The 25,743-nt window shown below is 44.2% G+C and overlaps 1 protein-coding gene across 1 annotated transcript in view; it reads right to left on the bottom strand.

Annotated features, from left to right (window-relative positions):
- Positions 1 to 25,743, bottom strand: part of NCAM2 (neural cell adhesion molecule 2) — an 808,853-nt gene that overhangs the window by 525,116 nt on the left and 257,994 nt on the right. The window lies entirely within an intron of this gene.

Here is a 25,743-nt window from a genome sequence, read left to right as displayed (position 1 = left end):
CACAGCTGTATAAGTTGCAATCCCGCCCCCTGTCTATACTGTTGTGCCCTTGAGGGCTTTGCTTTGAGTGTTATGCGTTACATTGATGCTCAATAAAAATAATTTTTGGAAAAAATCCTAAAAAGGGTAGCAAAATAAAAAAAAAAAAAAAAATGAGACCAAAGCAAATTAAATCCAATCAGTCGAACCAGAGTTATGAATTTAGTGACAACTAGTGCCTAAAAAATCAAAGTGCCAACAGCAAGAATCTTTTCCTGCAAGACTGGGACAATGTCACAAGTGAAGCCTCACCACAATGCAGCGCAGGTCAGATACAAGCACCTGGTTCCCCTTGGTCAAGATTTTCCATCGGACCTTGCAGAAATTCTAATATTTCCTAAAGTATGTAAAGTCCTCAGCGGGGCCAGGTAGCAGGTTGAAGCCAAGTGGAGGTAGTCAATGATGGGGACGAAGTCTTGGTGAAGCTTCTGACGATATGGGTAAAGATCTGAGTGGGAAAAAAGCTGGGTTTTTAGGCTGAGGGGTTAATTATTGTTGATGGCTTGTTCGTCATCAAGCCCAATGAAGAATTCTACCTTCGGATTTACTAGATTTTTTGGAGTTCATATTCCTTGGGATGAGGCTGTGGGCTGTAGATGAAAAGAGCTCCACGAGGTGGGATACTGTCATCGAGTGGTCCCACTAAAGATGATTTGCTGCTGCAGAGTAGAATATAGAGGGGATTGCGGCAAAGTCAATCCCACTGGTGATGCACCTTGATCACATTACCTTCCAGTTAGGTCATGGTCTCCGTCTGGTTCTCTGAGCAGTTTTTATTGGAAATGTTCTCAAGTCCCAGGTTTTCGCTTTTGGAAGGACCCCAACAGAGGTTAGTACTGTGGGGTTCCTCCACTTGGGGAAAGGACCCATTCCAGCAGGATTCTGCAGTACCAGGCAGATAGGATGCAGGCAGTGCTTAAAAAAAGTGCAAAAATAAATGCCAGGGCCCTGACCAGGAGGTCACTGCAGCTTGCACCACCCCTTGCTTGGCCACCACTATCAATGATGGTACCAAAATAACTACTAACCATCTCTCTCACCTGCTAGTGCGTAGGTTCAGATTATTCCAGGTGTGGAGGCAGGTATGAGTATTTCATAATTTATATTTTATTCATAAATAACCGTTGTTCTGCTCATTTCTAAATTAGATGAGCAGCACCACCATGTTGCAGAGTGTCAAAAGCATGGTGATGACAATTAAGTGCTGGTGACGAGCACCGGTAATCAATTAAATGCCGGTGCTGAGCATTGGAAACCACAGACTCAAATTTAGCACTGATGCAGGCCCTCTGGGGCTTGTTTTGCCCATGTTGCTCACCTATGAGGCCAGCCAGCTAGCCCTTGGAGACATGTTAATGATCCTGTGTACAAGGAGAAGGTCCAATCTTTGTTCATCATGCAGCAGAGCAGCAAGACCGCCCTTCCAGCAGACCTTTTTCTGAGTCTTTCACAGGTTCAGATGTAATCTAAATAGGTATTCCGAAGTTCCAATATTTACACCTGGTACCAGCCTTTGTGTGGGAGTGCTTCCTGCACTAATTAACGCCTGTTTCTGGAAAGTCCTTTCCCTTCCACTGTCAAGGCTTCAAGCTGTCAGGGGTGACAAAAGGCTGATGTTAGGTCCCTTTCTGTGTGCTGGAGGAAAGACCCTTTCTACTGTGAGTAGGACAGGTTACAGCTCCTCCCCCAACCATCCTGACAGGATGGCCCATCATGACTACACCTAGCCCCAGAGACCATTTACTAGGGAATTAGAAGTAAATTAAATCAGATGTAGGAACATTTTATCATGTTCTGGTTAGTAATGTAAAGTACACGCAGTGCTAAAGTTAACAGGAACAATTTCAACAAAACAGGAGGGATTAAGGCAACACATGTGGGGGAATACCATGCTAAGGATGGCATAGTTAACATATATATCATGGGAACAGACATCAATTGAAATACTAGGAATATGCCATTTTTTGTTAACTTCCCTTGGTACATTTATCCCCATATATACCATCCTATCATTATTAGCACATGTCTTGTTGGCAACATCAATCATGTTTAGAAATTACTGCCATCTTTTCAAGTACTCCTAGTACCACGCTCCTCTATGATAGAGAAAGGATATTTTCCAAAGGCTAATTCATGAGAGACTACGAAGTCTACCTGAGGCATCTGGATACACAGCTGTGATGGGAGACGGTTTGACACTGGCCATGCAAATTTTGACAATGTATATTTCCTTTTCGTGACATATAATGAAAAATGTTTCTTAAAGAACATATGACGGAGAGGGGCAGCTTTATTAACATTTTGAGCCAAGTTTTTTCAAAACAGTGATGCAAATTAGCACAACATTTTTATTTGGGATTTACTTTCCAGCACAAAAATTGATCTGTGCTGGAAAATAACCCTAACAAAAAGCAAAGTAGGGCTATCACTGTTTTATGATGCTTTGCATCAATGGGTGATATCATGGATGGTACATGGGTGTTTCCATGCAACGTCAATGATGTTTAATGCAAACCCCTACCTACTAACATTTGTAGAGAGGGTTTACACCACAAATCTGACCTCTTCCAGACTGGACTTGAAAAAGAGAAATGGCTTTATATCTCTATTTTGTCCAAATGTGCTTGTGGGCTGCACTGTACAGCACACTTCGAGAGTGGAAAAGTTTTAAAGTTCGTCTCAGCAAAATATTTTTTTATTGGAAGGTTACTCTTTCAGTACAAAGCCTAAGCTAGACAAAATGCACACACACTTGTGCTATGGTGTATGTGTGGCACAAAGCAGGTCCAGAGGGCCACCACAGGAGAACGAGATACAGTGCAATATCTGTAGATATGGTACTGCCCTGCTCTCTCCCTTCATGCAAAACAGTGCAGCACCATTGGTTGCCAGATTATGTGACACTTCTGTCCTAGAGTATTGGAGTCACTCTTACTCACAAACTGTCCACAGAGGCAAATGCAATGTATACATGCATACTTTCTCTGCTAATGCGTACCCATTTTGTTGCATTCCATGTTGAAAATAACGGCTGATGGATTGTGAAGATAGACAATGTAAAAACAGCATTACTCTTGGTTATGCTATAGTCTCCATTACAAAGGGACAGCTAAATAGCTGCTATACAAGATCTCTATCCACACAAAACTGATACACAGTTAACGTGTATTAAATGATTATGTGCTAAACAAATTCTAAATAGGGACTAGGAATAATAACAACAGAGGCTCAGGCACTTTAAAGAGATAATGGAAAAGATAAGCATTTTCAATCCCTGATAAAACTCTACAGGAGATTCTGTGAGTCCAACTAAGTGACAACAATTTCCTATTTTTAAAAGACTGGTACATTTTTATTGGAGAAGGTCAGTGATAGTGCAATGACTATAGACATATTTATAGTGAAATATGGCCAGCTTATGGGAAGTTATATTGAAATCATCTGGGAACATTTTCAGTAATCCTTATTTGCAAGGCGTATTCCCTGTGGGGTATCCAAATTGTGAAACGCCATTGTGTAATCATTTGGTCATAGCGGAGACATGCATCTGTGTTCACAAGTCATTGTTGAATATGAGACACTTTCTCTATCTATGTTTCAATTACACCAACAAAAACAGATACAGGCCACTTCCCTATATATACATTTTAAAATGCAAGAAACAACCATTTATGCCGAGCCTCTATGGACAGGCCACTTACGCCCTGAAAGCTGTGCCCAAAAACTTGCTCTTTCACAAGTGGAAAAGTTCTCACTCATTAGATACACACCTTTTCTTATTCTGTATTTGTCAATATCTCATGAAATGTATTTCTTTTTTTCCACCCAGTATTAACAGAAAAAAAAACACAATATAACCTTCTGAATAGCACACATTCCTATGTAGTAAAAGAAAACATACAATATGATCTACCTGCTACTACCATGTCAAACTACTTGACAAGTACTATCAATTATACATGTTAGAAAGTGGGGTCTCTAATTGGCAGATGTATGAAACTTTGTCCAAGTAGAGACCCTTGCTTCTAGGCAGGGTAAGGAGGATACACACTTTATATAACAACTGATCACCCCCTTGGTCACTTGGAACAAGCAGAAAGGCTTATCCCAAAGACAATATGTAAAGTATTTGTACTCAAGACACACAGTAATACAATGAAAACCCCACAAATGGACAACACACCAGTTTACAAATATAAAGTATCTTTATCTAATCCAAACTAGACCAAACCAACAAAAATCCACCAAACATGTATCAAAATATCACTTTAGAACAGTTATTGCAAAAATAGAATGAGTAGAAACAAAATAGCTTCACCTGGGCTAGTACGATGTCATGACAGGCATAAATCCAAAGTACATCGCTGACCACGAGGTGCGTGGCATCGGGCACACAGTCACAGGAGCCCCAAAACAACAGTACTTTGGAAAATGAAGTCTATAGACAATGCACTGCATTATGAAGGTGAGTAGTCGGTGCTGAGGTTGAGGCCGGTTCCCTGGTTGCCACGGGGGAGGTGAAGCGTTGGGTCTGTGATGAGGTGAAACGTCGAAACCAGGACAAGGGAAGTCAGCAGTGTCGGCGGTGAGGTGTCGGTTCCAGTGAGTCAATGCAAGTCGAAGAGTTTGTGAACTCACCCTTGTTGGTTATCGTCTCTGCAATAATGGAATACAGTCACTTGTGGGGACTGCGTCAATGCGATTGCTGGCGGCGGGTAGGCTGATTTATTCATTTATTTATTTATTTTTTGACATTTAATATAGCGCTGTAATCTGCAGACTCTCCTTACTTTGGCTTCTAGACTTTAGAGGTTAAACAACCATGTTTTCAGCTGTTTCCTGAATGACAGCAGATTTGGGCTAGATCTGATTGATTGCGGAAGTGTGTTCCACAATTTAGGGGCAGCCACCAAAAAGCGTCTGTCTCCCCAGTTAACTAATCTAGTACGTGGCACTACTAGATCGTTCATCTTCGCGGACCGAAGTGGTCGGGAAGGTTGATATGGCCTGAGGTGATTTCTCAGAAATTGTGGGGCTTGTTGGTGCAAGGCTTTATACACAATGCACAAGGTCTTAAACTTTATTCGGTTCTTTACTGGAAGCCAGTGAAGATCTCTCAAGGTGTTAGTTATTGGTCTAAATCTAGGGACACCTGAGAGTAACCTGGCCGCAGCGTTCTGTACTAGCTGCATTTTTTTTATGACCCTGATTTGGGCATTGGCAAACAAGCCATTGCAGTAGTCTAGTGCCAACAAGACAAGGGCACTTACCAGGGTTCTGCCTACAGATTCAGGGAGAAATGGCAGGATCTTTTTTACCAGGCGTAGCTTGTAAAAAGCCACCGAGGTCATCTGGTTGGCATGAGCCACAAAATTCAAGTTATGTAAATGTAAATGTAAATGTAAATGTAGTTGAGCTTATATAGCGCACAGCTACCCGCAGTGGGTGTCCCGGCGCTTGCTTAGGGAACCCTTCCTGGTATTCCCCTGTGAGATAGCTGGGTATCCACAAGGTGAAAGTCAGGCATCCCGCCGCGAGGGGCCGTTATCATCGAAGGTGACACCTAGGTTTCTCACCTTCGTGGTTGGTTTAGGCAGAGCTCCAAAAGATGGTGGCCACCATGCCGAAGACCAGCTGGGGCTAAGGTGACCGAAAGTTACCACTTCGGTTTTTTCCGAATTCAGCTTTAAGCGGCTTTCGGACATCCACCGACCGATAGCCAGCATTCCTGCCTTAAAACTCTCCGCTACTGCTTCCCCATTGTCTCTGATCATCAGAATCAACTGGGTGTCGTCAGCATATGAGGTAAGGTTCATCCCATGCGCTTTGATGGTTTTTGCGCGGTCCGACACGTAGATATTAAAGAGTGTCGGACTCGGGGATGAACCTTGGGGTACCCCACATGGCAAGGACAACTCTGTTGACTCGAATTGTCCCAAGGCGACTGCCTGAGATCTATCCGCCAGGAATGATGTCAGTAGATTCTTGGCTAGGCCCCTTACTCCCATCCCCTCGACACGGTCGACCAGGATCTTATGGTCGACCGTGTCGAACGCGGCTGACAGGTCTAGAAGCACCAATAGTGCTGATCCCCCTTGATCTCGGATCAGTCGGATGTCATCCGCTGCCTTAATAAGCGCTGTTTCTGTACCATGAAACTTACGGAATCCAAATTGAGTTTCATCGAGCAGCTGGTTTTGCTCGATGAATTCCGCAAGTTGAGTGTTCATGGCTTTTTCTGCCACTTTGGCTAAGAATGGAAGGTTAGCTATGGGCCTGTAGTTTTTTAACTCCGCTTTATCTAGGCCAGATTTTTTCAAGAGTGGCTTCAGTAAGGTTTCTTTTAGAGGGGTGGGGAAGATTCCAGTTTGGAACATTAGGTTGCAGATCTGGGTTATAACCGGAATCAAGATATCCATTAATGGGCGTAAGGTTTTCAAAGGACAGGGGTCCAGTGCTGAGCCGGATTTAATGGATTTGATGATATCCTGAGTTTGATTTTCCGAGATTTCCGCAAACTGCGAGAATGTTTTGTCAGTATGAGGCCTCATTATATCGTTACTTTTTTGTTTGTCAGAAGATGTAAATGAAGAGAAGATATCATTTACTTTAGTAAAGAAGTAGGAGGCTATTAAATCACAAAACTTTTGTGAGGCTGGGGGTTCCAGATCAGGAGTTGCTCCAGCAAGTTGTTTAGTTATGTCGAAGAGCTTTTTATTAGAGTTACTACAGTTCTCAATTTGCTCCCTATAATATTTCTTTTTGGCTTCCAGGATCAGAAGTTTGTACTGAGTTAGCAGCTTCTTGTACTTATCTTTGCTTTCCTCATCATAATTTTTCCTCCAATGCCTCTCCCTATTTCTACAAAGCTGTTTATGTATTCTAAGTTCCTCTGTGTACCAGGGTGCCGAAGGAGAATTTCTGTTTTAGGACATTTGTTTGATTGGTACTAGTTCATTAGTAGCGTGGACCAGCCAGTCTTGATACTGTGTTATTGCTGTCTCTGGGTCAGTAGAGAGAATGGGTTTAGAGTTGTCCAGAGATACTCTAAGGTTAGGAATGCTAATATCTTTCCATACTTTGAAAGATTCCTGCCTTAAAGGGGGCGGTTTAAGGGAGGGTGCCTCGCTAATTTTTATAGTGCCTAATATCAAGTGATGGTCTGTCCAGGTCATAGGGAGGACGTCAGTTATTGATAAATTTTGTAAATTGGTAAATATACCATCTAAGGTGTGCCCTGCGTTATGGGTAGGTCCCGTCAACAACTGTGATAGGCCGCAAACCTCCATTTCTGACTGAAGGGCCATGGTGTCTTTATCTTCAGGACTGTCTAGGTGGAAATTATAATCTCCTAACAGTGTTATAGATTTCTCGGTTGCAAGTGATTCTAGGATAGTGGCGATTTCTATGAGAAATCCCGACCGCGTCTCAGGTCGTCTATATAATAATACACCTGTGAAGTTATAAGAGGGGGACAGGTAGATATCATACTGAAATGACTCACATGTCGTGGTAGGAATCGTCGTGGTACGTATTTTAAAGGTGTCCCGAGCTATTATAGCAATTCCACCTCCTCTTTTGCCTAATCTATCCTGTCTATAGGCTTTAAATCCTTTTGGGACGGCTATGACAAGATCTGGGTCCGATGTTTTATCCATCCAGGTCTCTGTTAGGAACATCACATCAATATTCCTGATAACTACAGGCGTCAGCAGGCATCAAGGGGAGTTGAAGCTGCAGTGCGGTCCTAGGACGCTTGTTTCCAGTCCAGGGAGGACCTGGCCTGGCAGTTCGGGCTAGACTGTTCCCAATGGGCGCAGGGTCAAGACTGATTTGCATATGGCTGGGACCACACTGGAATGCCATGGTCAGCAAAAAATCAATGGATTCAGGCCCAGATCTCTGTACTGGGGTGAATGAATGACATTGTTCTGCATTCTGTTCTTCAATTGTTCTTTTTGCATCCGGCATCACTGGCGTCATCACTAGCGGCATCGCAGACGGCATCAGAGTTGTATTGCTTGCTTTACAGCACCAACCACACAAGTCTTAGGGCTTAAGAACTGGAATTGGTGCCCTTTGAATTCCGGAGTCCACACAGGAGTCCAGGTGCTGGTCAGTGGATTGTAGTGAAGATTTGTGTCCCTGAGGCTTCATAACAGGAAGCCAGCACACACAAACCCTTGGAGATTCTTCTTCAAGCAGTGTTCACAGCAAAGTTCCATGGGAGAAGCAGCAACTGTAGTCCAACCCAGCACAGCACACAGCAACGGGGCAAAATTTCGCCTGGACGCCTCAGGGCAACTGTAGCGCTTTACAAATCTCATTTTCATTTCATTTCATTTCATTTTCATTTTCACTACCAGGACATGTAAAACACAACAGCACATGTACTACCTTTTACCTACACTGCGCCCTGCCCATGGGGGGCACCTTGGACCTACCTGAGGGGTGCCTTACAGGTAAGAAAAGGGAAGGTTAAGGTGTGGCAAGTGGGTGCACTTCCCATATTGACATAGCACTTTAAAAACTGCGCACAGACACTGCAGTAGCAGGCTGGAGATACTTTTACAGGGCTACTTATCCGGGTGGTACAATCAGTGCTGCAGGCCCACTAGTATAACAATTAAGAGTGCCTGCAAGGGATATATTTGCACAAATACACTTATTTTGTTTTTTTCCAAATTCAATATGTCAATAAATTACAGCAAAAATAAAATTCAGTTGTTCAAAAATCAATCAGAAAAGAGGAAAAGTATAATTTAAAGGAAAAAATGATTCAAAAGCAGGTGTGTAAATTCATTTTGTTTATATTCAAAACATTATTTTGTACATACAAAGGGGTTCACAAAAAAATCAATCTCACAGAGCACATTAACGGCGGTTAGAAATACATTTTATAAACCTTGAAGGACCATAAGTTAATGTGTTAACCGTCTAAATGCTATATTTAGTATTTGAAACTGTCTAACACAGTAGAACAAAGTTACAATTTACACATTTAATGATGGCTTATTTCAGAGGAAATTAGACATTTGTCGACGTTTCGGTCTCTGTAGCTGTAAGTCATTGAGGCCATCTTCAGGATTGTAGGTTTTTGAAGAGGATGGTAAATACCCCTCTTAATAGTCCCAGAATGGGAAGATGAGCTGTAAGGTTTTGCTCCAATGGAGTCACGAATATATGACTGACCTTGAAATCAGAGCAAATAGTTAGATCCCATTGTATCAGATATATCAGGGACAGAACCATTATATGGGAAGCAATGAATATGGCTCATAAAGAGCCCACATTTAGCAAATGGTGGTCAAAATGAATTAGACACAGCTTTGTCAATCAAGTGTTTCTACTGGCGTTCAAAAAGAGATAGATGCATGGTCTACTAGTAGCATTTGATTACAGGGCCTGGCACACTCAGTGCACTTTACTAGGGACATACCAGTAAATCAAATTTGCCAATCAGGGATAATTAATCAGAATAACAATTTACATAGAGAGCACTTGCACTTTGACACTGAGCAGCAGTGGCAAAGTGCCCAAAGCATCTAAGCCAGCAAAATCTAAATCCAACAAAGTTTCAAAAATACAGGAGGTAGTGAGAAAAAGTCGGGGGAAACCAAGCTAAGGATGCCAAGTCTAACAATACTCAAACATAAAATACAAATGTTGACATTTGTTCGAGCGGTGAGAAACAGATGCATAGTGTTATCACTAAGTGTTGCATGGGATACTATTCTACTGACTTTTATTGGGAACTTTGACCAGAAAAGTAGTGGGTTGATAACAAATGGGTCCCATAAAGCTACCACATTCAAAAGATGCAACAAGTGCATATCTCCTCTACCCAGTCTCTATGCAGGATTTCACTTTTTACCATATAATATTTGCTGATACCACATAGCGCTTGATGTTTTAATCAGTGTACATCGATGTTTTTCGACATGTCCTGTGTCATCTCCCTCCAGTTCCCTTCTGTCTGAGCCTATACACTTACTGAATACATGTAGCAATTTCAGCCCTGCCAAGTACCATGCATCAGGTGTCAGACTTATGCATTTTAATGCAGGTGTTCTCATCGCTGTACTGAAATGAACTAGTTATATATAATTAGAGCTCCTCACTCACAATACTTTTCATTTAAGCCAGCATGCTCGGCTTCTTCTGGTGGCATGCCTGCAATGGGCAATTTTATGCAGTTGGCTTGGCCTCGCTCATTGCTTTGGGCACAGTTAACTTCAACAATTTACTCTTTGCCCCAGAGATCAGCCCGCGCAGATTGTTCCTTCAAATAAAAAAAAGAAAGTGTTAACCCAGCATCTCTGGGTCACGTGGCTCACACCGTGACCCTAGCATCAGAAAAATAGACTAAGGGCAAGTGCATCTATCCAGCTTCACTTGGATACAGCGGCGTGTTCTGTAGTTTTTCTGTGCACAAGTGTGTCACCATTAATTTGGCACTGCCAAGATGCAGTTTCTTTTTTCTTGTGCTAACAGTGCCCACCGAGAGAGCATCATCCCACTACTCTCCGAGAAGCTTAAAAGGAAAATAAAATGATAATGCAACAGTGTTATCATTCTATGTTTCCTACTGCAGTGGCTCAGTTTATTTCATGCAAGGCAGGGCAGGGCTGGGCTGGCCAGAGCATTGAAATTGGAGGTAGCACTCTCTCAGTGTGCAGGATGGTTTGGCCATCCGTCTTGGGCCAGCCAAACCGTCATGCGCACTTAGCCTACTCTCCACCGGCTGTATTATACAGCATGGATGGTGAATATGCACAGTCTCCAACTCCCTGTCTGATTGCCAAACCACAGTGCTCAGGCCAATCACAACGATGCTGTGAAGCAGCGTAGTTATTGGCTAGGGCAGTCTGGGAGCTTGTGTGCTTCTGGGAGTCATGACAGGAAGAAGAAGAAGAAGACGGAGGACATGGGGTGGCCGGCTGTACCCAGGTCAGTGTTTTAAAAAAAAATGTTATTCCCCTCTCCTCTCTGACCAGTGCCATCACCCCCATTCTGTAGTTGCTGCCAATGCCAATAGCCTTTAACTTTTGGTAGCCTGACGGCCCTGGGTACCGCAGAGCTTGTATCATGGAAGGAGTGAACATACTATTTCATTTGCAGCCAGGGGAGTAGCAGGATCTCTATAGCTCATTTAGTGAAGGCAGGTGTTGCAACTAGCATTGTTGGGAGGACTCACATTTTTTTCCAGCAAGGTGGCAACACTGCCCACACATTGTCACAGAGCTCCTGCGAGATGACCAGGCAGTGACAGTGACTGCAACACACCAGAGAGAGAAGTGTAGTGTGGTGCCAGTAAGTGTCTTTGCATCAACAAGGCAAGCCAGCCAGGCTTCTCTCAAGACACATACAGCATTCACCACCATCACTTCCTGCAGCTACCTAAGTGCCCCACTGGCTGGCCAAAGACCCTGCCAAAGCCACTTTAAGACTCATCCTGGCAAGGCAGTGAAGACGAAAGCTGACGGCATAGGTGAGAAGCCGGTAGAGGACTGAAGAAGTGCAATATTGCTCTAGGGTCAAAGACATTATAGCTTGCAGAACAAAACGTTTTGCCCTTTTGTCTTCAGATAAATATATATACTTTACCATACTCCTAAAAATGATGATAAATAATAGTTAAAGACACTGGTAAATTTAGGTCCTTCATTCACATTTACCTGATTAAAAACTCAGATGGTTAATGGAAACACTGCAGATGAATTGCATAGTAAAATTGCATTGCACAAAATGTGTAGCGATATAGGGGCCTATTACAATGGAGGTCGGAAGCTTTTTGACCCTCATGGTTGATTTCAATTCCAACCTGTTGATTATGTATCAGCCGGTCAGAATTGAAACTGGCTGGTCATTCTGACTGGCTTCCGAAGAAGCTTTTGGCCAGTCGTACCTGGCTTGCAATTCCAAAGAGCGGGCCTTTCCGCCCTTGGGATTATGGTCCAAGGTTTCCAGCATGGTTTCTATGCCGGCCTGTCCCGACATGGAAACCATGTTCGAAAGAATGTTTGGCGGCCCCCAGAAGGGCACCCTTGTGTGTGCGGCCTCTGGTTGGAGGCAGAGGTGGCACCTATGGTGCCCCCCTATAGATCCCTGCATCCTGTGGCAGGCACTTTGAGGTGCCTGCCACGGGTGCAAGGATAAACAACACCTCCCATTTCCCTATGGGAGCATGTATTACGGTCGGTTTACTGCCATAATGCATGCTTCTACAGGGAAATGCCGGAACGTGACTGAACAGTGTTCGGTCGCATCCTAATGAGGTGGGTGGTACCGTCGACTGGAGTTAAGTTGGTCCCATTTACAAGACAGGGTAAGGCAGACGCAAGTCCCCCTGACATCATAATCTCCAACTTGGTGTTTATTACAAAATGTTTTACAGACCTATATTTTTAGTAATAGGCTAATTTTTTCAGTGTTCACTAGAAGAATGCACATCTGAAGGAAGCTTGTAACACCTTTAAATGATCTATAAAAAAAGAACAAATGTTTGTGACCATGAAGCATTACCTGACTCTGAAGACAAGGACAGCGTATTTTGTGGCAGGAAGGCTTGACATATTACTCAGGCATGTACACCAGTCACCTTTTCATATTTTGAGATTATGGAAGAGCTAGTAGGATAGTGACCTTCCTTTTTAGAAGTTTTTCAGCAGATTTGGGATCTGTTTAGAGCTTCTCAATTAGTAGCGTAGCTAGACTAGTTGCCACCCATGGCGGTTCCCTACAGCGGCCACCCTGCAGCCATATGTTCGAGCGGGGGTGCTGGCGATAACACAGGTAAAAGACGATGGAGGTCACCACCCCCAAAACCTGTGCCAACTGGGGCGGATCTCCCCTTCCTTGATACGCCACTGTTCTCATTGCTCAAAAGCATGACATTTCAGATATTTATCCTTTACCATGTACTTCAATTTTACTTGCGAGGAAGTGTCACACATTTGGCCTCTAAATGTCACTCATAAGTACACTGAAACCATGGAAAAGTCACATATAAGCATTCTGAACACATGGCAGCCTTGCAGTTTCATGTGTGCTCTTGCAGACATGAAGGTGGATAGTGACTGAACCACACTCTCTGATGGAAGTGTGAATAAATGGTTTATTAAAACTTCCTAATAACTCAATATCACACTGCAACCATAGAGATTGAGTGGACTGGCCCTTAGTCTTGATAAAGGAACTTGTGTAACTCATAAAATGGAGTAGTTGTTCTCTATGAATCATTGTTTTTACATCCTTGGTATTCCCTTCACATTTCTAGCTGTAAGAATGCCAAGGGTACCTTTGGGGAAACTGGCCTGTTGCTTATGTTCTGTTCAGCGAGGGATTAGCCTGGTAGTTTGGGTTCGACTGTTGCTATCCGATCAGAGTTAATACTGATTTGTAATAGGATGGGTCCAAAATGGACTGAGGATGCATTTGAAAAACATTCTAAATGCAACAGAACAAAACAGCAGCAGCCAGCATGAACATTCATTGTTCCTGGGTTCCTCTTAAAACATATTTGTGCAAACTTACTCATAATTTCATGAACGGGCATCATCACATAATTTTCATTAATCTTTTAACAAAAAGATAACACAAAATTACTGAAATTACTCCAAATACTTCGGAATAATAAAAAAGTCACCCAGTCCTCTAGAGAAGCCATTTGACCCAAGGGTATGGTGTTTCCTGCTTGATACTTGGCCAGTGGGATGAGGAGTTGATCCCAGAACTAGATTGGCACAGTTGAGGACATAACTACTTATTTCACAAGATTCACCCCTCGCTAAAAAAACACCACCTCCAACAGCAGAACTGTTCTGCCTTGTTTGATATAAAGTGCATAGTCCACTGTGGAATAGTTTGTAGTATGGCAAACAGTATGGCTGCAAAAATGAGAACTTTTGTCTTTTGGTACTTTCATTCACAGTGTTTAGGGTATGCCCAGGAGACACCACCATCTGCTGGCTAGTTAATCCTACAAAATTGACACCTTCCTCAGAGTTCATCACAACACATTTGGTCCTGTGGAGGAACAGAAGTGGACTGTACCTGCTTCAGAGAGTTGTGCGAAGACCTGAAAGGATGATCTAGGTCTCCTTTGTAGCCAGGACTGAGAGGTGCACTGCAAGGATCAGCTGACTGACCTCATGTGTGGCTACAGCTACAAAACATGCTACAAGAGACCTTTTTCATCAAGCCTACAAGTTGCAACTGGACCTGAACTGGACATTTCTGTTGTTATCTGCTATAAGCCCATGCAGAGACCAAGAGGAACTACTCCCTAAAACTGAAAGATTGTGACAGAGAACATTTATGGAATTCAAAGTTCACTGTAGCTTCAATGGTGTCTTGTGGCAAATATGTCCAATTAGAGAGAACTGTTTCATATGGCTTCATGTTTGGCCTGCCAGAGGATTTTGAGCTCCAACAAAGAATCAAAGGGCCTGATTCCTGGTTTGGAGAGTGGGTTACTGGGATATACAGTCTGCCTTATTACAAATGCATTCTATCCTACTGCACTTGTAAATAAGGTGTAAGAGATATCCTTCACCTAAATCAGAACCACAGTCTGAAGTTAGGAATCTTTACTTTTTGCAGGCATGAAAAATATCTGTCTGACAAAAGGACTTTGACAATAACAAAAAAAAATTCTTCTTGGACCGTCTTCCACAAAATCCATCCAAAAGCGTCTGCATGACTTTGTCCAAAAGCTATCCAACTTTGAGAAGCCTTCAAATGATACAAGTTTCAACCTTATCCTGCAGGGGAAATTAAACTTCAAAGAGTTAACCAGATGTAAAATATTTGATTAGGATGACCTGCTTGGTGTACTTGACCTCTCCTCCATTACAGTCTAACTAAAATTGCATTTAAGACCCACTGCCTCTCCTCTGGTGGGATTGCATGAAGTCTTTTGTTAGGGAGGTGAGCCTCCAGCTCATTCTAAGCTAGAATAGACATACATTTCAAGAAGTGGGATGCCTGAATTATTTTGGTTTGGAACGCCAAATTGCACAGGTTAATATAGCGAGGGCCCTGCTGAGCAGTCGATTTATTTACAGCTTTTGGAGTTAAGGTTGTTGTTAAATAGAAGGCTAGTGGAGAAAACAGCAGCCAGCTATCAGAAGCATCAAATTCTACAGTATGAATACAAGGAAAAACTTAGTTGGCTGTTGGCTGCTCAGATTTCTGACAGTAAGGCAAGATCTAACATCAAGTGCATTAAAGGAGGGGGTGGTGATTTTTGTACAACCATGTGATATTGTGTTGAGCAATTTGGTGTATTTTATGTAGGAATATATGGGGATGTAGGTTCCCCTACTATATTAAACTTTCAGGATTACCTACAGGAGAGTCATCTAGCTAAGTTTGATGCATACGAAATGACAGCATTGCAAGGGGACATCGGGGGGCAGAAGGGAGGAAGCAATTTAGGCTCTATCCTCTGGGATGGCGGCCGGAGAGGATACTATCCTTCTGGAGTTTTATAAAACCTTTAGGTATATTTTGGTGCCCAATTGACTGATTTAATTATGTACCTTTTGGAAGGAGGGGAGGCTCATGCTTCTTGGTCTGTAATTAATATTGTGGTATTCCCCAAGAAAGACAGACCAGTTGAAGAAAGGGTTTCGAATTGCCCAATTTAATTAATTAATTCTGATAAAAAAATTCTGCAAAATACCGGCAATGCAGTTTGGCTCTTTTATTCGTAGGTTAGTTTCCTATCAGCAACATGGGTTTCTCCCTGTTAGGGACACCTCAGCTCATGTTAACACTGCTATTGCAGCCTTTGATGTATCCGGTAAATTAAAAGAACATATCGGTATGATCATGTTGGATGGCGAGAAACCTTAACATAAAGTCAGCATATTTCTTTGGTTCAGAAATTATATAAGAACCCAGTAGCTAAAGTTCAGGTAAACAACATCTCATCAACACTTTTCCCAGTTCTGAGAGGCACACGGCAGGGGTATCCACTCTACCCATTGCTATTTGCTCTCTACATCGATCCTTTTATAAGACATCTGTTGCAGAATCCAGGGATTCTTCGAGTTCGCTTGAATGGAATTGAATTTAAGGTCACTACATACGCAAATTATATTGCTATTTTCTTTGTCAACTCAGCTATAATTTTTATTTCAGAAGAGGCTGAAAATGTTGTCTCTTTTTCAGGACATTAGCTCAACCTGACTAAGAAACAGACTGTCTTAAATTATCTAATAGATACCTCGTCTCCGGTGAACAACGTTTACAATGAAACTTTTACAACGCACTACCATTACAACGCAGGCATTACAACGCAAACCATTACAACGCATTGCGCTGGGGGGCACTCTAGGATAGGGAATACGTTTAATTTTCTATCCAACACCTTCCCTAGTGTCCACGGGGACTGGAGTTGGAATAGAAAATTATACTTACCACTATCCAGCACCTCTAAGCGCTATGCATTGTAAAGGTTTGCGATGTAAAAACCGCGTTATAAAGGCATGCGTGGTAAAAGTATGCGTTGTAACGTCATACATCCCTCGTCTCCTTCTCTAGGGGTTTCAGGATTTTGGTTTCCTCTTAGCATTCTTGGCAGGTGTAATATTATTAAAATGAACATATTGCCTACGTATTTCGCTCAATCCCGTTTTGGGTCCCAGGATCTTTTTTTAAACGTCTTGAGGGTGTCATTGGTAGCTTCATCTGAGGGTATAGATGGGCTAGAAGGGCCCTCAAACTTATCAACCTGATTTACAAACAGGGGAGCATCAAGCTCCCAGATTTCAAACTTTATTATTGGGCTGCTTTTTCTTGACAGATTCAGAGCCTTTTAAATGAGCAGGGAGCTGGGTTATCTTAATTTGCTTCTCCTCTTCTTCTTTCCTCGTCTATTTAATATTTCACTGACTGTGTGATATGTCTTATGATTAGGGTTTTAATATATGTATGCTCTAATTATGTGTACCACTCTGAGTATTTGTCTCTTTTGCTGATGATTATTATCTTGTTGGAGATGGTATTAACCTGTTGATGGTGGATTGAAATAATAAAAAAAAATTTAAACAAATAAATAAAAGAGAACATATTTTTTTATTGAACGTGTATGTTAGCCTTTACAAGATTTTAAACTTATTACTTGGGAAGGACTCACATCCTCCGCTCCTAATAACCCATTTTCTTACAAATAATCATTTAAGATACTCACAAATAGGAACAGATGGAGAGGCGAATTAATACCTTGGAATATCAGGTATTTCTACTGATTCAAGCTTCTGACTGTGGTAAAAAACTCAGGAATCTACACAAGAGAACGGTGTTCTTGGAATACAGGAGTTAAGGTGATACTGTTTTGTTCCACGCAATATAATCTAGGTAGATTGCGAGAAATGATGCATGCAGAACCAGGCAAATGATCATGTTGACAAAGTAGATGAATGATTCTTTCATATAAAATAATTGCAAGATATATGTCTCAGCTGATTTCTCTCAAGACAAGTATGAATCTCAGAATGATCTTGGATCTTCCTGTCAGGCTTCATAAGTGAAAAATCCATTGTATAGTTTAGCCACTTCCACAATGTTCCTCTGAGCAGTTGGGGAAAAAGAACATAATTCCTAAGCTTGAAGAACTGGGAAATTTTACAAAATCACTTGAATCATTGGCTGATGCACAATCCTAGACTGACTGGAACAGGTTACTATCTAATGGGCAGGGAAATAAACACTCTTTGATGGACTGAAAGATAAACTGAGAAAAAGGTAGGTCACCAATAAAGGTTTTGAGTTGTACATCCGCGAGTTAAGTCTCCACATTGGAATCCAGAAAATATTCTACACCTAAAATAAATCACATTTGCAGGCACTATTCAAGTGACTGTGGGTCTCATTTATTGAAAAAATTATGCTGCGTGGCCCTGCAAGCCATTTTGCTTACCGAGCTGTGTCATTTCAAAAGCACTGTGATCTGTGTGCTTTCCTCTGCGCTGGTGAACAATTGGCTGCAATGTTGTAAGGGTGCCTGTCTTGCCGGGATGATTGTTTTTGTGCAGGAAGGAACTCCTTGCTGCACAAAAACAATTATTGAGCGCATTTTCCTCTTTCTATGCGTGCTTCACAATGTAGCATGTATAGAATGAGGAAAAAAACGAGGAGAAATAAAAGTATTTCTCCTTGTTGTGCAACTGGATTCTAACTCATTCCCAGCTTTACACAACTTTGCACATCTGGGAATGTGTTAGGTTCCATGATGTTGCGTAGAACCACCCATAGCAAAACCCATGGAATGCCCCTTTTTACGCAGAGTAATGGAGAAAAGGCGCCCATATTTACAAGGCCATGAAATTATGCAGGATGACTTTACGTGGCCTTGTAAATATGGGCATGCACACTGCGCCAGTGATGCGTCAAAAAAGGTGACACAGTGGCGGCAAAACAATGAGGCCCTGCATCTCTAGGATACTGCCTAGGCAAAGTTTGGGAACTACAAATTATGTGTTACAGAGGGTGTTTTTTTTATTTTTATATTTTATTGTTTTTCAAAGGTATACATAGAGCGTATAGCCAGGCGTGCCGTGGCAACCAAGGTTACAAGTTACCTGTGCATGTGTAATGTGCGGTTGGGGAACCATAACGGCTGTACCGAGTCAACCCCGGCTGACCATGCTGCTAGACAGGAAAGCAATATAATGCGTAGTTGTTTGAGTTTACAAATTAGGATTGTTGAATTAACTAATGCTGTCTACTAACTTATGTTATGATTGCAATAAATGGTGATTTAAAAAAAAAAAAAATTTGCTTCTGTAATATTAGGTTTGCGAAACGCTTTTTTGTGGGTGTTTTATTATGGATACACTATTGTAAGTTTCATTAATATGTAGCATGTTTTCAGATTTGAATTTGCGTTTAAACATGGACTTTGTACGAGGACATTCATTATAGTGATTTCGACTCACTACACTGCCGCTGACCGCGCGACACGCAGGGGAGCATGGGCGGGACAGCGCCCTAGTTTCACACGACGGGCGAGCAGAGCTTGCAGCGCATCAACAACCCATTTGAGCCGCCCTCCTCGCCAACAGCCAATAGGGAGGGCTCACCTGGGGAAAGGGGCGTTCCTTGTAGTATAAAACAGGCCCAGCAACTATGCTCGGCCTCTTTTTTCCCGCGCCTGGTTCCCTAGGCTCTGCGCTTTTTGTCCTCGTCTTGCTGGCTTGGGTGGTCGCGTCGAGGAGTTGCCATGATGTTAGGACGTCGGGTCACGGGTCTGTCTCGTGCACGTGGTGAGTGGCGGGGCATCCCAGCCTCCTCCCCCGTCCGTGGGGACATGGGGGGGAGTGGGCCGGTGTTGTACGGTCTGTTTGGTTGAATGCGGGTGTTTTTTGCGCTTTATCTTTTGGGTGCACGTCCGGTTTCGCGCATGCTTTGGAGCAATGAGTGTGTTTCTGCAGAGGGAACGGAACGGTTTGGTTGGGGCACTGTGCCCTCGGCGGTTGCAGGGAGAAGTGTGGCTCACGGGTCTGAGCGGCTGACTCTGAAACATCGAATGGGCCTTGGGCCAGGGATCGAGTCCCGGAGCGGCAGGGATAATTCTCGCCCCGGCGCATACTCTTCTAGACTGGCAGATTACATTTTTGAGAGGGCATGGAAATAGGTGGGTTCCGGCGTCCATGCGGTTGATTTCGAGCGGACCGCTTGTGCACATGGCTTTAGGGGTTAAGCAAGGCTAGTTCTGGAGCTGTTTACTATTGCTTACGGAAGCCGGACCTTGCGTCGGGGAAAGTTGAGAATACAGACACTGTGGAGTACTACGCGATTTAGTGCCTGGCCAGATAGCATTTAGGGTGAACGTTTTGGAGGCATTCGGCAGTTATCTGTATTATATGGTACGTGGTTTCCTTTCAGTATTGCCCGCCTTGCACACAGCTCACAATAAACGGACCTCCGAGGCGTGCATCTCCACGTGTCCAATTCTTGAGTTCATGATTCTAGGGTGATCTCGTTAGCCATGACCCAGTGTGAGGTAGTTTCTCCTAGTATGGCGACAAGTAGTTCCTGAAAGGTACGGACTAGGAATTAGCTTTATGTGATGGCTGGGATACTTTGAAACACCGCCGAACATTAGCAGCTCAATCCGTCCGGGCACGTGTTTGGGTAGTTGTGTGAGCGCTGGTGCGGGTTCAATGGAGGACTCTGAGGGGCAGATGTTGCTTTTCGCCGTGGTGGGAGCATAAGATCGCATCGCCGAAGTTGCGGTGCCTTTCAGCCCGGGTGGTCCTCTGGTTCGCGGACTCTGTCTGTGGATGGCGCGTTGGTGTACAGGGCAGGGGAGCCACGGGCATCGCTGGGCTGCAGTTTTGCCGCACGCACGCGGGTGTCGACATGGTTGGTTAACGAGTTGCGCCTTGTTATTGGAGAAGTGGGCCATTCACAGGGTGAAGCGGATGTAGTAAACGGTGTTAGGGATGGTCTTCATCCGCCGTTCGTTTACTTTTAAAATGTTAATTGGGGCAGTTTTGTGTTATCCAGAGGGTGGCACTGCATCGGATACGACCACCGCACACGCCTAATGTTACCTTTTTGATATTTGGGGTGTCCATCTTTTCACCAACAGCACGTTATACAGTACTCATTGCTAGGCATGCCTTGCCTTCTCCTTAGTGGCCTGGCTCAAGAGGTGCGGTCATTGTCGGCTCCTTTACACGTTTCTGGTGTACCCAGGGATATTTCGCACTTTTGTTTCCCATTTAGTGCGGCTTGAGACTCATTGCCAAACTTGGGTCAAACTAGAAGGAGTAGAACATTGTTGGTGTTAGACCGGGCTTGGGTGTCGCATTTTCGACCGCCCTGGCTACACGTTGGTCATGTGTTTTCTCTGTTCACGGGAGCCAGATGTCCCCAGCACCTGCCCCGCATGTTGCTCCGTGGCATGCAATAACGGCAGGGGGCTGCCATGTTTTGTGACCGGAATGTTAAGAGTCATACCCCACCGTCGGGCTCTGCGAGGCATGCCCATTGTGTATCATGTCGTGGTAGCTGGTCGGGGCGCAGGATTATCTTCGCAGTTTCTGGGGAGGGGGGGTTCTAGGCGCACTGGGACAGGGTCGAGGCCGACTCCCCCCATCATCTGCGCCTCCTGAAAGGGCAAACACTTTTATCTCCCACTGGCCATCCATTGGCTCAACCGATCAGAGGCCATGCATGCGCCCAAACAAATCATTCCTTCTATCTTGGGGTCAGAGAGGTCGGCGCCGCGCTCCTACAGCTAGATTGCAGCGCCCCGCTGTGGCCGTTTGACTGAAGAGCTATGGGTTCCCTGTTCCACCCTGGGTTCGGCAGAGGCCGTTTTTGTACCACGTTGTACCCCGACATGTTGGGACATGCTTCTCCGTGCCAAGTTTGCATCAGCTAATTGGTCATCTATTTTGAACCAATCTGCTTTCCATTTTATTGTATTTAAGAAAGACCGAGCTAGGTCACTAGCGATTTAGTACCTATTACCGGGGGTCGCAATGCACTTGCATGGGCTCCGGGGGGCCAGGTGTATCAGCCCATGTCTTTCATTGTGCTTATGCGCCCGATGCCTCTCGAACTCTAGTTACATGCAGGGTCATCTGTAACACACTGCTACACGCCCCCTTTTCTTATGCTTTCTTAAGACTAAGAGAACGGCAAGAAGCGCGGTACTGAGAGTGGTGGCACAGCACACTAGTCATGCTGCAACTCACTACAGTCTTTAACTGTAGCCCCTTTGCGTATAAAGACAGGAATGCCTTTTATCTCATCACACGGGAATGTGCAGACTTAACCGTAGCTCTTTGCGTTTAAAGACAGGAATGCCTGTTATCTCATCACACGGAGACAAGTTAACTTTACGGAGAGGGCACATCGCATTTGTCCTCTCATTTGTTCAAAATAAACACAAAATTAACATATCCGGGTGACACAGCGGTAAAACTCCTGACCAACATATAAGCGAACTGTAACCAAGGTTCCCTTCCCGTTTTCGCAGAAAAAACATGCACTCTCAGGCGCATTAGGAGCGGTTTCTGGTCACGATCAGTATTCAAAGCTGCTTGGGCTTAGACCAAAAAGCGGGGAGCAGGTGGGGCCCACACTTCCGCAGAGCGCTCGACAGCGAAGTCCGCGGGGCGGCTCTGGGTTGTGGCCGGATCCCGCTGCCATTGCCGGCCACGCGTTTGCCATTACCGCCCGCCATTGCCGGCCACGCGGCATTGCCGGGCTTTGTTACTCGTGTGGGCCTTAATCCATACGTTCGGAAAGCGCTCTTTCACTCAAATGAGGAGACTGATGAGGATGTTGCCTGCTTCCTGGGGTAGAAGGGAGCTATCGAGGGTGCTTGATCGGACCAATCGAATTCATTCCACTTCCTGACTCACGTGGAAAAGAACTAACCTACATGACCCACGTATTCTACTGTATGGTGTGTCTGGGGTAGATGATACAACCTGTGCTTAGAGTAGAGTCTGCCCGACTGGTAAATTGCTGCTTCTGTTATTGCATCCAGCTATATAATACAAGTAACATTACACCTACAACAAGCCAGGACTATTGGTTTGTGGGCGGTTGTTAATTGCACAAGATAAATAAGCAACGACCGTGGCTTTATCTATAATATTGAAAATGCGTCAGTGCTGGAATGATGACACTGTGAAAGAACTATACTGAGTCCCTTGGAAGTTACAATAAAGGCAGCGAAGAGTGGCCCAGCTTCAGAGTGGAGATCTTTTTCCATCCTGAGGGTGAGGAAAAAATAGCGAGACAAACAGAGACCCGTCTCATCATCTTCTTGTTATTAATGGCTGTGCGGAGCACTGGCAGGACCCGGCCCACTTAAAGCCCTAGCCACATCCTTAATTACATAGGCACGTCGCTTTTACAGACCCCGATTTTTTTTTTTTTTCACCGGGGAAGTGGCGTCCTTCGCTCTCGTTGTCTGGGGGGGCGCTGTGGATTCTGTCTTTCTCGAGTCTGAAGCTTCCTGCGAGTGTGGATGTAGTGTGGCATCGGTCGAATTTTGGTAGTGGGTGGGTCATGGCAACGGCATGCTTTCTTGGGGCTAGCTGCTGGAGGATCCAGTTTCACACTCTCTCACGCTCGCTTCTCACTAGCTGCGTGGGCATCGGGCGGTTTCGACCAGTCAGGTAGGCCGGGTTTCGGCGCGCCTACCTTGGAGCACTACCTACTCTATGCTTTTTCTGGTAGCTATAATTAAAATTCGGAATTAAGAGTACCCCCAAAGTAAACATAATTTACAAAACGGGTATTTTGAGGGCCTTGAGTAATCCCCTCAGTAAAGGGACTGGCATCATTGTTTATAATGTCACGCAGGTTCGCCACGGGGATTAAAATTCTCTCCCTGACTTGTAAGCTGAGCTGCACATCTGTGATACAGCTTTTCATCGGTATTACGGAGAGGGAGATATGAAACCTTAAACCATCGCAGCGTCTTTTACACTTCCCTACCAATAAAATCTATCTGTTGTGAAGTTCAACTAGGCGAAGTAACTTCAAGCAATAAAACTTAATAGCTTATGTGTCTTCCTAACTAAGAGAACCATTACTGACTACGTCACACAGCTGCTGTAGTTTTAATTTAACAGTTCCATCGTTAGGTCGGAGTGAGTTTATGAATACATTGAGAATGCATCCATTGTGGGAGTGAGCTCTGGTGGTACAAACTTGCAGAGGGTGCGGTGGAGTGACATGGAGCGTTCAGTGACTGTATACGTTATGTAACAGATTATTAGTTAATATATCTGGTTGTACTAGCAGGCACAGACAGGCTCAAACAAAGTTGGAATTATGGTCATATTGAAAATGTCGTTTAGGGCGCCAGTCGAAACAGCCCCTGAACCTGTTTCCATCAAGGAAGCAATACATGCCCGACAAGGCTTCGTGGTGAACAACTATAATAGCTCACTGTCGCCAACTCTGGCTATCTGGCTATCAGCGCCTTATAGAGAAGGAATTTGTTGTAACACACATATATTCAAATATGATAGTAAAGATTCCGAACACCAAGTGCTCTAGCAGGCCGCACAGCCCCTTTCCTGGCTCTCACTAAAAAATCGATTACGCAATGCATGGTCGATAAGCACGTCATCCTGAATTTGCTCAGGTCAACTTTTGTTCATTAATCAATTAAGCGTTTTTTATATAGCAAGGACGTTACCCGAAGGCATGAGCTCTTCACAATACATTCAAGAAATGACAGGTAATAATCGTACAGTGCATTGCAGAAGGGATAAGTGATAAGTGTGGGTTGCAAGAGAGACAAAGTACAATAGGAGGTAAAATACTGCAACATGTGCTAGACACTCAGGCCTAGAACAAACGTAATGTAGGCGAGGGTGGCACTTGTGCAAGCAGCAAAGGCAAACAACGGTTACAAGGGAAAATACAGTATAATTAGAGGTGAAATACTGCAATACAACAGAACTGGGAATGACGTTTGAAGGTTAGGGCATATGCTAGTTTGTGCCCTAAACAATCTCAAATAACGATCGTGCAGTGATTTGCCAGGACATTCACTGTCATGATTAATACAGCACTGTACATGACTTTCATAAGCCCACCACCTTGCTCGTACAAATATCACTGGTTTGCCAGTATCAGCAGATACAATAATGCAAATAGTCACCGGCAGATCCCCCGTATAATATGTCCGGACAAAAACAACTAAACGCCAAGGTATCTCTGCAAGAGGTGGGCTTTTTTAACTAAGGGCGTGGCCTATGAACCGTATCTACGCAATCCCCATTAGAGGTGCGGCTTATGTAACTAAGGGCGTGTCTATGCAATCCTCATTAGAGGTACGGCTTATGTAACTAAGGGCGTGTCCTAAGAACCGTTTTAAGGAATCTCCATGGTGGTGTGGTGTAGGGAACTATGATAGAGGTGCACGAAACAGCGTCAGAAAGTAGCTAGGTGAGTGGGGGGCTCTGTCATCGACGGGGGCCTCCTCCAGAGCTGTGGCGGAGTACAGGGCGATCTGGAAGCAGATGGACAGTAGGGGTACCTCTGCGGCAGAAGGATACAGTCTAAATACCTCTGCCTGGCACAGTAAGGGTGCCTGAGCCAAGGACCTGGAGCCGAGGGGGTTCCAGGAAACAGCGTCGGCGCCCCGTTAGTCCTTCGGGCGGTCGGGGGGCCTGAACCGACCGGGGGTGTGCCTCATTGCTCCGCCCTGACAGGGTGGGCGGGAGTATAGCGAAATAAAATGGTAATTTACTGCACCGTCAGAGCATCGACTCGCCGTGCAAGATGGCTCCTTAGGCATGCGGGTCAGCGAGGGGCTGCCGCATTGGATCGCCTGTAAGATGACCCACCTTATCAGCTACCTGTTGTACGAAATAAACCTGCAACAGTGCTTTCCCACAAATATGTCTCGTGAGTTTTCCTTGGTATATAAGTGTTAATGTGCGCAGAGCGGAGCGAGCGCTGGCGGTGTGGGCACTATGATTTTTGTTACTCGTGAAACCTTCAAATTTATGTAAATGAGCAACATTTTCATATTGCCTCTGGCAGTGTTCATTGAATCGAAGATTACCATGTTACTATTATTTATTCGAAGATATGTTAGTATAAATGTGTTTATTGCGTTTCAAAACACAGTTATGTGTGTTCGGGGGCTTGTTTTTGCCTATTATTCCCCTACTTCGAATACCTTTAGAGAGGACATAAATGTGA

The sequence above is a fragment of the Lissotriton helveticus genome, chromosome 8, assembly GCF_964261635.1.
Source record: "Lissotriton helveticus chromosome 8, aLisHel1.1, whole genome shotgun sequence".
NCBI classification, from domain to species: Eukaryota; Metazoa; Chordata; class Amphibia; order Caudata; family Salamandridae; genus Lissotriton; species Lissotriton helveticus.
This window is presented reverse-complemented; position numbering and strand designations above follow the sequence as displayed.